Below are 14,924 nucleotides of genomic sequence, written 5' to 3' on the forward strand. Positions count from 1 at the left end.
CTATCCTCCATTCCTGGGGTGAAAGAGAAGGCAATTTGGAAGGAGGCAGAAGCACAAGTCAATGCTGCAGCCGAGAATTAATGAGTTCTCATATCCTGCAGCTGGTCTTTCTCCTCAGAAGAATAAATTAGAGAAATAAGAAAAGGACCGTGAATTAATAGAGTCAGAGATCATTCCCTTGAAAGCTTGTTCCACGAATTCTTGTTCATCTGGGCTCCTTCCACAGGCTGGTTTTGCACACTAGGGGGCTCTAACACACAACATGTCAAATGAAATACTGGTAGACTGTTCTTTAAAAAAAAAAAAAGGTTTTCTCAACAAATATTTACTGAGCATGAATTGTTAGGCTCAGAGTGAGGAAAATAAAAACGAGTACGTTCTATACTCAGCCTATAGGAGACTGACAGTTTGGTATAGGAAATGAAGCACATACGAAAGTTAAAATGAAGGGAGACATGAAACAGTGTTGGAAAACAGAAACAAAGAATTATAAACTGTCAAAAGAACAGTGAATCCTTCCTTAGATCAGCTTAAAAATCTTTGACTTGGTAAAAAAAAATTTAAACATCTCCCTAAGTGAAGTGGTCAGACCCTGTATTTCAAAGGACCATCCTGACTGGGGTATGGGGAAGGATGGGAGCTGAGACCCTGGCCCCTGGAGAGTACCCTCGAGGGGCTGCCCTTGTTCACATCACTGGCACTGACTCTTCTCCTCTTCCTTCCTCTCTCCTTCCCTTCTCTTTCTAGACATCCCTTCTTTCGTCGTCTTCTTTCTTGGAAGATTCCAGACTCTAATGACCTGGCAGCAACTCTACTATATGGCCTTAATCTCATGGGCAAGGCAAATTCTGGGACGTCTCCTTTTCCCAGAAAATTTGACAACTATCAAGACCCCTAACTAATATGACTGCATTTTATTTTTTTTTAAGATTTTATTTATTTATTTGACAGAGAGAGGGATCACAAGTAGGCAGAGAGGCAGGCAGAGAGAGAGGGGGAAGCAGGCTCCCTGCTGAGCAGAGAGCCCGATGCGGGGCTCGATTCCAGGACCCTGAGATCATGACCTGAGCCGAAGGCAGCGGCTTAACCCACTGAGCCACCCAGGCGCCCCAATATGACTGCATTTTCTATTGTGGCCAAAATTGCGATAGGATGCTCAGAGCTCTCTGAATTAGGGAGGCAAATTTGTAGACCAGGAGCAGAAACAGGACTACAGAAATACTGACCTCTAACCTTTACCATCACACATACACATTTTTGCTCACTTCCTTCCTGGGGCTTCTTTCCTGTTTCATTTTCTGTACTCCTAGACTACCCAAAGTTACAATCTTGGGAACATTTTGAAATTTCTTTCAACAATCTGAGAGGTCTACTCTGTTATAGGAGGTCGAGGTAAAAAAATTATTCGCTTTCTCATTTTTGGTTTACCTTCTTAATGGAGAAACAGCTATTTGAATGAAGATTTATCTTCTTTATTCAAAATTTTTAACTTAAAAGAACCATCAGACTTAAAAAGCTGTAAAAATTGTATTCCCGTAGAATCTTTACTCAGAGCCAACAATCATTGATACATATATTTTAAAGATTTTACTTATTTATTTGACAGAGAGAGAGAGATAGCAAGAGCAGGAACACAAGCAGGGGGAGTAGGAGAGGAAAAAGCAGGCTTCTCACTGAATAGGGAGCCCAATACGGGACTTGATCCCAAGACCCTGAGATCATGACCTGAGTGGAAACCAAGAGTCTGAGGCTTAACTGACTGAGCCCAGCAGGTGCCCCAATCCTTTACTCTTAAAATCTTCAGCATTCATCTCCTAACAGCAAGGACATTTTTCTATAAAACCATCGTACAAAAATAATTTCAGAAATTTAATGTTGATATAATAGTATAATCCAATCTAAGCTTATATTCAAATTTCACCAATTGTCCCAGTAATGTCCTTTATAACTTTTTTTTTTTCCTGTTCCAAGATCCCATCTAGGATCATTTTGAATTTAACGTCATGTCTTTTTAGTCTCTTTCAACCTGGAACCATTCCTCTTCCTTTATCTTTAACATTGAAATTTAAGAATTCTGGTCAAATTCATGTCTCAATTTGGATTTGTCTGATATAGTCTCATGATTAGATTTGGTTAATAGATTTTTGTCAGGAATGCTACAGATTCTGAGACATTTTCAGAAGGCATAAAATTCCCCTACTTAGGGACTGAATTTCTTTTAATCCTCAAGCAAAGCCAGTGGGCATTTCCCCACTGCCTGCCCAACAGAGTGTGTTGTCAAGCTTTTAAATTTTTAAATCACTGTGATAGGTGTAAATGATATCTTAATATAGTTCTTAAAAATGTTTATTAAAGTAGAAATCAAGAAGAATAACATGAATCCATTTTAAGTGCATAATGTGGTGAGTTTGACAAACCATGTAAGATCTAGACGATGCCTGTGGTTCTAAAAAGTTTCTTGTTACCCTTTTCAGTAAATCTCCCCAAATTCCGGTCCCAGGCAATTGCTGATCTGCTTCCTGACACAATATATTAGTTTTTTGTACTCTAGAATTTCATATAAATGGAATCACATAATGTGTACACCTTTGTGTCTGGAAGGAAGAGGATACTGGTGATATTCTTATGATAGATGAGACAAAGGAAATGATTTATTATTTTTAATATAGTCCCATTTGTATATACAGGCTAGATGGTCTATGCATGCAAATAGATTATAAATTTAGATTATAAACAAAGCTGAATTTTTCTAATCTTAAAAAAAAATACAGTCTCTATTCTTAATTTTCTTTTTGGTCTTACTATGCCAACATCCTAAGCCCAGAACGAATGGTAGAAATATAGCATCTCTAAAAATCCCAAGAGATCATTTGAATAAGCTCCAACCTTATTATTAAATGACATTATATAATCCTCTGTGACAAAGATTCTGTATCTTCCAAAGGAGTTACTCTCCATTTTAGAGAAAACTTCTTTCTCCTTGGGAAACTATAGCGGAATCAATGGTTCGTTCTTAACTTTTTCCTGTGTAATAGGTGTCTATTCCAAGGCTTATGAGAAACAAAAATTGTATCTATGATGCTATATTTATTGCTGACTTGACTTGGTGTTAGTGCTGCTTTTCACAAATTAGGTGTGAATCACCCCTCCCAAATCAATCTCTATGTATTTCATATTCAGAGCTAAGCTTCTTGGCAACGATAATCAATACATGTGCGGGGCTCAAAAGGAGAAAAGCAATTACTCTTCATACTTCAGAGAAACACCCACACTGTGGGTACAAAATAGTTCCCCAAACTGAACTTCATCTGCATAAACTATGTCTCTGAATCAACAGCTAAGTGAAAAAATAAAACCCTGGTATTTAAAGGCAGTAATACTTTGGTTCAGTGGCCTTTTGATTAGACAGACTTGGGGGTTGCTTGGAAAGGACACACTGAGAAGAGAGTGTGGATGTGTGATTGGCAGGCAGTGAGGGCGGAGAAGACGATGGCGTGTTTCATTACCAAAACGATAAACCTACAGCATAAATGACCTTAGCAGGAAAGACACAAACATAATTACATGATATTTCCCTTAGTTTTTTTTTTAAGATTATTTTTTTTAATTTTTAAAGGTTTATTTAGTTATTTTGTGAGAGAGAGAGTGAGAGCGGGGTGGGGGGGCAGAGGGAGATGGAGAGAATCTTAAACCAGGCTCCCTGCTGAGCATGGAGCCCCACACAGGGCTCAATCCCTCAACGCTGAGATCGTGACCTGAGCTGGAACCAACAGTGGGATGTTAACAGATGGAGCCACCAAGACATCTGGGTATTTCCAACAATTTTAGATTATTAATTGAAAAGCAACAGGGGAGCCTGGGTGGCTCTGTTGGTTAAGCATTTGCCTTCGGCTCAGGTCATGATCCTGGGGGCCTGAAATGAAGCCCCAAATCAGGTTCCTGCTCCGCAGGGAATCTGCTTCTCCCTCTTCCTCTGCCCCTCCCCCTGCTTGTTCTCTCTCCCTCTCTCTCTAATAAAATCTTTAAAAAAAAAAGAAAAGAAAAACTATGAATTGACCTGCTGATTGAAAAGACTTCTAACAATTTATAAAGAAAGATAAACGATTTATCAGATAATTTCCGTAGCAACATTCAAGACCCACCTCATATTGAACACACACAAACACAGTAAATAGCAAAGAGTGTTGCAAAAATCTTTGATCGTCAGGTTCTGGGTACTGAAATATTTTCCTCAATAATTTTAACAGCTTCACTGAGGTATGTTTGGTATACAAGCAACCGAACATATTGAAAGAACACAGTAGGCATAGGGACACACCTGCAAAGTCATCACCACAACCAGCACAATGAGCACATCAGTCACACCTGGAAGATTCCTGGCACCCCTTCATGGTTCTCCCTCCTGCCCCTCCCCACCGTTTTTGAACCTCGGGCAACCCCAGCCGTATTCCGTCATCACAGACACATTTACCTTGTTCAGAATGTTATATAAGTAAAGTCATGCAGTATATACTCCTTGTTGTCTGGCTTTTTTATCAAGCAAAACTCTTTGGAGATGCACGCATGCGGTGGCCTGTTCACTCCGTTTTATTGAGTAGTATTCTGTCACACAGATGCACACATTTTTTATCCACTTACCTCCTGATGGACATTTGTTGTTGTTGTCTTCACTTTTCGGCTATTACAAGTCAAATTGCTATGAGCTGTTGCTTTTCTTAGCATGGAGAGATTTTTTTTTTTTTTAATCCTCATCTCTCTCTCAAACAGGAAAATGAAAGATAGCCTGAGAAGCTACGTATTTAAATGATAAATGAAAGGCAACATGTTTGCTTAGGGAAGTCAAGTTAATTTCTAAATGTTTAGTATAAAAAAGAAGGCATATGTCTGTGCTTTCTACGTGGCCCTCTTCACTCATTTACATCACATCCTCAGCCTCTGTGGGTGTGATTCGATCTTGTAATGACCCCAGATGAGAAACGAACCCCTGCCTCTGGCCCCCAGGACTCTCCAGTGCAGAGACCCAAGCTGATCTTTTAACCTCACCTTCTGCTACTCCTAGTCTATCTTCAACCCAGGTTGTCGCTGAACTCTTCAGGCACTGTCCTTGAGGTGTACAGTCTCTCTCCTACAGCACCCCCACACCATTTTTAGAAATGGCGACGCACCTCCACTTTGTGAAAATCTTCCTGTCTTCAAATCCTTTGTCAAAGGCCACCTCTCCACGGAGCCATTACCAGTCTGTTCCTCTGACATGCTTTTTCTCTCCTCAACTAACACAGCCCTGTGTTTCCACCAAACTCGACCCTGGATTCTGCTCTAGGTTTTTATTTCCCACTGGGGATTATGCCTAAGTTTCTGGAAGACCTCAAAGATGCAAATAAAGTTTTTAGGAGCAGAAGAGAGTGAAGAGAACATATTTATTAGGACAATAAATAGCAGATATAAACTTCTGATATTTAAAGATTTATTACCGGGACATTTTACTCACACATGTGTACACACTCACACACACACACACACACACACACACACACAAATGCTCTTGCACAGATACAACTCAGAGGATACCACCTAGTGATTAAGAACAGGGGCTTTCAAGTTAATATTTAACACTGACAGTAGTAGTCTAGCTAAGTGTATTCTTAAGTAAATTGTAATCCCACTGAGTCTGTTTTTATCACTAAAAAAATACGAGTTTAATAGTATTTCTTTGATAGTGTTGTGGGGAGTATTAAGTAAAGATAGGCAATAGAACACTTAGCACAATGGCTGACATGTAGTAAGTACACCATAGATGGTACCTTTTGTGAGAGTGGCAATATTTTCAACATAATTAATATACTTTCTTCTTTTGAATTTCCAAGCACATGAACTATACCTCAGAACCCCTAGAGATTGGGAAAGGGAATTAGCAATTATACAAAAGAAAAGCAAATAAAAGTAATTTTCCATATTGAAAGTAGAATTACGCAACAAGACATGTTCTATAAACCAAATTATCATTTTGAAGGAGGATTTAAATACTTCTTTGAACATTCGCTCCCCTCCCCTTCTAATTTTTCTTAGCACATCAAGGCTAGTCTCTTTGCCATCCTAACCAGGGCTTCATGGTTAGTTACTCTTATGGGAGTCTGGACAGTAAGATCAATGTGGAGAGTCTGCCCCTTTCTGGCCCCAGGGGATTATGGGAAGAAGTGAGTGAGGAGATCTGGATTTGCATGATTTACTGATGGCAGTTGTCATTTCTCGGTCACCCCTGTGACACAAGCCAAAGCCCTTGTCTAGCTCCAGCATTGCCATTGGCTCGGTTGTCACACCACGAGGGGTCCCCAGCTCTCTCTCAGAGAGGAGAAAAGCACTCCTTGGAAGGGGAGCTGAAAGGGGTTTCCTGGCCCATACAAGTAGAATGATTTGGGCCACCATTCAGTTTTTGAGCTACCAAGTGTCTCTCACAGGACCATCCAGTGTTACCTCTAAACACATTTCTTTCTTTCTTGATCAGGCATCCTTTCACGGCCTTCTTCCATCTCAGGATGGGTTTACTCGAAAAGTGTATCTAGCCCTCATCTCCCCTATCCATTTTCTACAATGAAAATAATTTCATATTTGAGGATATGAATAATATATGTTCCCAGTAGAAAAAATTCAAGTCATCATTAATATGTATATAAACAAGAAACTGATACTTGAAATTCTTTCATCCTGAGATAACCACCATTAAAATTTAATGCTTTTGCTTTCATATATCTCTTTATGCATATAGACATGTATAGGCATTTATTATATGCATATGTAATTTCGCCTAGTTTATATCATATCATGCTTGCTGTTTTGTCAGGAAGACTTTTCTTGTTCTCTGTTTTTATTGCCTCTTTCTTCCTTTCCTTCTTTGCGCACTTTTATAGCTATTCACATGTGATAACTAGCCCTACATTTCTCTTACTGTATTATCATATGCACACAAATACATAGTGTGCCATACATAGCGAGAGAGAAATTGAGGCTTGAGGACTACTGTTTGCTTTGTAAAAACAGGACTGAATGGTGTACATTTTCTTTGTATGCTGCTTACACCTTCAATGCATCTTTTTTTTTTTTTAAGATTTTATTTATTTATTTGACAGAGAGAAATCACAAGTAGATGGAGAGGTAGGGAGAGAGAGAGAGAGGGAAGCAGGCTCCCTGCTGAGCAGAGAGCCCGATGCGGGACTCGATCCCAGGACCCTGAGATCATGACCTGAGCCGAAGGCAGCGGCTTAACCCACTGAGCCACCCAGGCGCCCCTCAATGCATCTTTTTAATGGTAACATAATATTTCCCAGTATGGCTGGATCCAAATTCATACAACCATTTCCTTACCGACAGGAGTAAGATGTGTGTGAGTAAGACATTGTCTCCAACTTAGGAGGGTTCAACTTGTGATTTTTCAGCTTCATGTTGGTAAGAAAGCAATATGCATCTAACAGAAACCATACTTGGAATTTCACAATTTGGTCTTTTCCTTGGCTAGTGATATGCAGTATAAGACTTGTGACGCTGGGCGACGGCTATGAGCGGATTCCTGTTCAGCCGCGCCATCACAAGGGTAAACAGTCAGTGCTGACCATCATTCTGTGTTCCCTTTAGGTATAGTATTCAATAAATTTCATGTCATGTTCAACACTTTTTATAAAACAGGTTTGTGTTACATGATTTTGCCCAAGAGTAGGCTAATATAAGTGTTCTGAGCATGTTTAAGGGAGACTAGGTTAAGCTGTGATGGTTGGTAGATTAGGTATAGTAAGTGCGTTTTCAACTTCTGGTATTTTCAACTTATCATGAGTTTATAGGGACAGAAGCCCATCATAAGTTGAGGAAAATCCTGTGTACTTATATGCCATTTGGATCTGTAGTTTGTCTCAGACTTTTTGTCATTTAAAAAATTTTTTAAATCAGTTTTTAAATCTTTTTCTTATAGATGATAATGTCATACCATTTGGAAATATTTTCACAATCTTGATTTATCTTTTGATTTGTGATATCTATTCCCACTAAATACTTATATTCTATCCTGTCAAAAATGTCTTTTTTTAATGTCTTATATTCAAATGTTAAACCTCCTGGAGCTGTCTTCCATTTTTATTATTTTTACCTTATTTCTTTAATTTTTGCTCTGTGTTTTGTCATTTTTCCTTCAGTAGTTTTTCTAGGCTACCTATTGCGTATTTATCTGTAACCAATTTCTCCTTTGATTCATCTTCTGAATTTTGAATCCTAAATCTTTCATTTTAAAAGGTCTTTTTTAAAGGTTTTAATAGACTCTCCTTAAATGTTCTTATTATTTATTTTCTAAACTTACATTGTCACTTATCTTTTCCAACAATTCTAATTCACCAAATCCTTCCAGATCTGGGTGTTTTGTTCATAGTTTTTCTTTCCAGCTGCTCGCTTGTAATTATCAGTCACTTGCTCATGGTTTTCCACCCTTAGACCTCCATTCTTTTAGGTACCCCATGTTGTCAGCAAACCTATCTGTGGTGAGAGAAACAGCATGCTCTGCTCCTATGGACCAGAAATGCACCCCCTGACCAAACGAATACACCTGATCCAGACACCAAGCCAAGGGCTGTCTCTTCACTACAAAGACTCAAAGTCTCAAAGCGTCTCAGGGAAAGGGGGAAGAAAAGGAAGAAAGGAAGGAAAGAAGGGAGAAAGGAAGACAGAAAGACTGACAAAGACAGATGGGAGAAGGAAGGAAAGAGCAAAATGGTAGAAAGGTTATTTGGTAGAGGGCTCTAGCCAACATTCAGCATCATCTCCTCCTCACTGTAAGTAAGTCATGTTGGAGCACCAGCTCAGTCTTCACATTCCTCCTAGCTATCATGAGAAGACTCTAAATGAGAATTGCCCAGTGAAATCATAAACTATGACAGACAATACACTGTTGTCTGAAGATGCTACGTTTTAGGAGTGGTTTATTAGAAGCGCCTGGGTGGCTCAGTTGGTTAAGTGCCTGCCTTTGACTCAGATCATGATCCCAGGATCCTGGGATCAAGCCCCGTCTCAAGCCCCCCATTAAGCCCCACATCTGGCTCCCTGCTCAGCAGGGACTCTGCTTCCCCCGCCCCCCGGCCCTTCCCTCCCAGCTGGTGCTCTCTCTCTTGCTCGCTCACTCTCTCGCTCTCAGATAAATGAACAAAATCTTTTTTTTTTTTTAAAGGAGTGGTTTGTTATTCAGCAAATAGATGATAAAATGGAGATTTTGAAGTGTTTTTATAACTTGCATATGAAGTGTTTTTATAACAAAAACCTACAACATGTAACATTGACTTGGGGACTAGACAGTGAGCAGAAACCTGACAAGTTACCAGAAACTTGTTAACAAATTCTTGGTAAGACAGTGATTAAGAGGGGCGTGTGGGTGGCTCAGTGGGTTAAAGCCTCTGCCTTTGGCTCCGGGCATGATCTCAGGATCCTGGGATCGAGCCCCGCATTGGGCTCCCTGCTCAGCGGGGAACCTGCTTCTCCCTCTCTCTCTGCCTGCCTCTGTGCCTACTTGTGATCTCTCTCTCTCTGTCAAATAAATAAATACTTTTTTTTTTAAAGACAGTACAAGATAATGATAAAGTGATTATTGGAGGCTGAATGAAAGAGGATATGAATCATATATTGAAGAACAATTAGCAACACTCTTCCCTAGAAAATAGGAAGAGTACTTGACACATGTGGCTTTGTGAAGGAGATTATCAGGAAAAATGTTGAAAGAGATAACTGGTATCTTCTATTGCCTATAATAAAAATAGGAAGGGAGTTGAACTAAAGAAGAAACTGCCCAGGTTTTAATTAGAATCTAGAAACAGAGGGGGGCCCATGACAGTCTTTCCAGTGAGCAAGATGGTCTCAAAGTAAGGAATGACACCAGAACAAAGATCACATCCATAACACCACCAGCAAAACACATTCTCAAGGTGAAAATGAGGTTAAGGATGTGGTCATAAGATCCTTTAATGACACCTCAGAGAGATTAAAACATGTTTGTGCCTCACAGACTTCATAGGTAGGCAACAGGCTTTTAAGAATCTTAAGGGCTTAATTGAATTTCAATAAAGTAAGATTTTTAAAAAAGACTCTTAAGGGCATAAAAAGAAAAGAAAATCTTAAGGGCACACGTGTCAAATATTACCTGCTAGACAAATATTACCTTAAGGTCTCTAAGAACCTTAAAGACATAATCTCCAAGCACTCTCATGCTCATCCCAAAGGAGAATGCAGCCTATTTGTGGATGTGGCTTTGACTCACAGAGGGAGCACCAACAGTAACCACAGAAAACCTAGATACTGTTTTTTAAGCAAATGAACAAACAAACCAACACCCTACCTGGACTTAAAGGGACAGAGCCAACTCTACAGGAAAAGAGCTATAGGCCCCCAACCTTCTACAGGCATGAGTCAGCCTGAGAAATCAGCTCAGTGGTTGAAGTGTTATTTCTGATGGAGAAGAAAGATGGCTCGGAACCAAGAGCTTAGATCACAAAGCCTAGAGCCATCCAGAATCACGGATAGGGAGAACTGGACTCCATGAAATTTCTATCGTCCTCCAACAGTTATGTCCTTTGCCTTTTTAAATGAACGTGTCTCATACCCTTGTTCCTGTTGTATGGTGGAGTTTGGAGAAGATAACCGGTCTCTTTAATTCGTAAGCCTAAAGATTGAGAGAATCGTATTGCAGAAGCTGCGCTCAAGGAGCTTCCGCAAAGGGAATGGCCCCAAGAAGCCCCATTGATATCTGGACCTGATTTAGGAAGTGAGATCACAGACGGGAAGCTTGACCCTGACAACTGACCGAGTGGGACCTTGGAGGCCTTGCGAAGGTTGTGAGAGCGTTTTGCTGCCAGGAGGGAAATGAGACATTGGAAGTCAGAGAACCCTGTAACAGCTAGTTTCCACCAATGGCTCCGTGAACTACACTTCCCAGTGTTCATCTGCCTGGGGTCCTCTCCCCACAATGAGTCTGGGCTGATCCTGTATCATCGGTAGAATATTGCTGAAGTGATGTCACACGACACCCAAGACTAGGTTATAAGAAACCTTGTAGTTTCTGCTTTGGTTTTTTGGAGCACTCCCTCTAGGAATGCTCCCATTCAAAATCTAGCCACCATGCCGTAAAAAGCGCAAGCCACGTGGAAAAGCCACGCATAAGCTCTTTGACAGAGAGCCCCATCTAACCTCCCAGTAAACAGCCAGAATTAACGGCCAGCCGTGTGATCAAGCTGTCTTCTGTGACGAGCCCAGTCAAGTCTTCAGAAAAATCCAGTACTTAACTACAATTTGACAGCAACTGCCTGACAGCAACTGGCTTGTTGTTAAGGATTTTATTTATTTATTTGTGAGAGAGAGGGAGCAAGTGAGAAAGAGAGTGCCCAAGACGGGGCACGGGGGAGGAACAGAGGGAGAGGGACAAGCAGACTCTGCACTGAGCAGGAAGACCCACTCAGGGCTTGATCTCCTGAACCTGGGATCATGAACTGAGCCCAAAGCAGATGCTTGACAGACTGAGCAACCCAGGTGCCCGTGCCTGAGAGGTCTGAAGCAAGAACTATTAAATTGAACATGGTCAATCCACAGGATTGTAAAAGATAACAAATCAGTTGCTTTGAAGTCATTACATTTTATGGTGGTTTGTAGCAAGCTGCAGACAGATAGAATACTGTCATACACCTTTATGATTTGACTGTAGCCAATTTCTACTCCTACCAGTGAAGTATGACAATATCATATGTAGGCCAATATATGACTCAACTATAATTCTTATTAATTTTGCTGGTCAGGGATTCTGGTGAATATACTGTTACTCTGAATGTACCTGTGAATCTATCATAAAAGTAAATGAGGGCTATAAAAAAAAAGTCAAATGCTTAGGAAAAGGATAAGACCATGCTTTATGATCCTTTGTTTTTAAGAAACTTCAACACAGTATTCTAAAGCATATTGACCACCCGGCTTACTTAAACTGCCTCAGTTTACACATCTGTAAAGTAAAAGCAATCCTAGATTCCTGCAGTGCCACAATAAGCATTAGAAATCTGACAGGGAATTTAGTAGATGCATATTATAACTTCCCGAGCTTTTCAAGGCATCTATGAGAGAAAAAGTTTAGATTCTTCCACTTTTCTTGATTTTCCTGCAGAAAATCCAATAGAGGTCGGTAAAAGATGGGGGTTGGGGAGTGGGTAGGGATTGGAGATGGTAGCAGAGCCAGTGTTAGAGGGAGGAATGAAGTCACCTTGCCCCACTCTTCCTTAACCCTTCCTCACCCATGTGCCGCCTCACAAATCCAGAATAAGCAAACATTAAAAAAAAAAAAAAAAGACTGTCTAGAAAAGTCATTCCTTCAGAAATCAGCAGGTAAAGCCCAACAGGGCCACAGGGAATAGGGAATGATGAGGACTAAAACAAACAGGATTGGCCAAGCCAATGCAGTTCAAATGTAATTTTTCGAATGGCAAAATAAACACAAAATACGCAACCTGAATCTGGCCTGTGGGATTGTCGCTTTAGGGACTTGACTTGCTCCTTCATCCACTGTGTCTAATTGGTCACTAACTCCTAGAGATTCTACCTTGGATGCACTGTCAGCTCTGCTCATCTTTCCTCATCCCCATCTGCATCTGCTTGAGTTGCCATCTTCAGTCTGAATTAACTGCAACCCACCTCCATCCTGCTGGCAGATGGGTCTTTTTAGGATGTAATCTGAGCTCTTCCCTCCATGCTTAAGGTCTTTGGTGGCTCCCATAGCTCTCTGGACAATGTCCAGACTTCTTGGTTTAGTGCAAAGGCCTTCCAAGATATAGCCTATTTCTCTACCTTACCTTTTCGGCCTTTCCTTGGGTCTGTGCTATTCCCACACTCAACAGTGTAGACTTGGCCCATTTTTTAAGGGGGTTGTTTTGTTACTGAATTGTAAATGTTCTCGACATGTTCTGGACTCAAATCCCTTACTGGATATATGACTTGCAAATATTTTCTTGAATAAATATATCGTCATTTCCTTCCTGATTTTGAATCATTACTAGAGATTTTAAATGTTTATTTTATTTTTATTTTTATTTTTTAATTTTTTAAAAGACTTTATTTATTTATTAGAGAGAGAGCAAGAGTGGGATGAAGGGCAGAAGGAGAAGCAGACCACCTGCTGAGCAGGATGCCGAATGCGGTGCTCGATCCCAGGATCCAGTGTCGCGACCTAAGCTGAAGGCAGATGCTAAACCTACGGAGCAATCCAGGCGTTCCTAAACGTTTATTTTATTTTTAAAATAATTGTCATTATTTATGGCTGTTTCATCAGGGAGTGGGTCCACAGAGTTTATCATGACAAAGTAGTGGGAGTAGATCTTCCCATAATGCTAATTTTAATTTCCATTTCCTCAATAATTGCTGATGTTAAACACTTTTCCAAAGATTTATTCAGGGGTATGCTTTTTTGTTGTTGTTGAGGTTGTTGAGTTGTTTGATTTTTATGTTATTGATTATTAGAAGTAATTTAAAGAGTCTGGAAGTGAGTGTAATGTTGAATATATGTAATTACAGTATTTTCTTCCTAGTCTGTGTCTTGTCTTTTACTTTCTTAATGGTGTCTTTTAATTGACAAAAGCTCTTAATTTAATCAGTCCCAACTACAATTTTTTTTCTTTAATGGTCAGTGCTTTTGTGTATCATATTTAAAACAATTTACCTGCCAAAAGCTCATGAAAATATTCTGTTTTCCCCCTGGAAACTTTGTTTTTAAATTTAATTCTATGATGCAGCTTGAATTTTTCTTTGCATATGATGTAAGATAAGATTTTTTTTTCTCCATATGAACCTAATTGAATGAAACAACATTTATTCAAATGAACATCTTTTTTTTTTTTTTTTACACTGAATTACACCTTTGTCATGAATCAACTGACCTTTTAAATGTGGGTCTTTTTCTGTACTCTTATTCCATTCCATTGATCTATATATGTATCTTTGAGCTCAGGCCACTCTGTCTTAACTAGTGTTGCTTTATGCTAAAGCTTAAAATCTGATAATCTAAGTCTTACAAGTTTGATCTTTAAGATTTCCTTGGCTCTTCTGCTTTTGCATTTTCATATAAATACTTGTCAATTTACAGACATGCACACGCACGCACACACACACACACACACACACACATACACACACCTGTTGGGATTTTGATCAAACAGAATTGACTTGTAGATCAATAAGGAGAATTTTGACATTTGAATAATATTGAGTCTTCTGGTCCATGGACATGGTATATTTCTCTTTTTACTTAGGTCTTCTTTAACTAGTTTCAGTAATAGTTTGTGATTTTCATGCCTTGCATATCTTTTCTTAGATTTATTTCTAGACATTTGATTTTTTTCATATTATTGTAAATAGTGGTGTTTTTCAAATTTTATTTTTCAGTTGGGTTGGCTAGAATGTAGAAATACAATTTGTTTTCATCATCTAGCAACCACGCCCAATTTACATGTTTATTCTAATTGTAGATTCTTTAGAATTTCCTATGTATATGATTATTCTGAATGTCATTTCTGCCACTATCATGAATATCTTTCTTCTTTAATTATTTCTTCCACAGTAGACCTCTACTTTTTTATGCTCAATAAAATGCTGGTCATTTCCTGGTTGACATACATTTCTTTTGATGGTTAGACAAGTAAACAAAAAAATTCACTGTGGTTCACTGAAGTTATTGGGCACTTTGTTGCCATATCTCATTGAATCCAGAATATAACAATATTAGTGAGAAAACCAAAGAATGACTCAGACAAGAATTTTGCTTAATTCAGCCATAAACTTCTATACAACAAAACTCAAGATACCTATTTTCTGGCTTGGGTTTCCTAAGTCCCATGTTATCTTTCTTAAAATATTTCCCATGAAATTTATCTTTA

The sequence above is a fragment of the Neovison vison genome, chromosome 12 (assembly GCF_020171115.1).
Source record: "Neovison vison isolate M4711 chromosome 12, ASM_NN_V1, whole genome shotgun sequence".
In the NCBI taxonomy this organism is placed as follows: Eukaryota; Metazoa; Chordata; class Mammalia; order Carnivora; family Mustelidae; genus Neogale; species Neogale vison.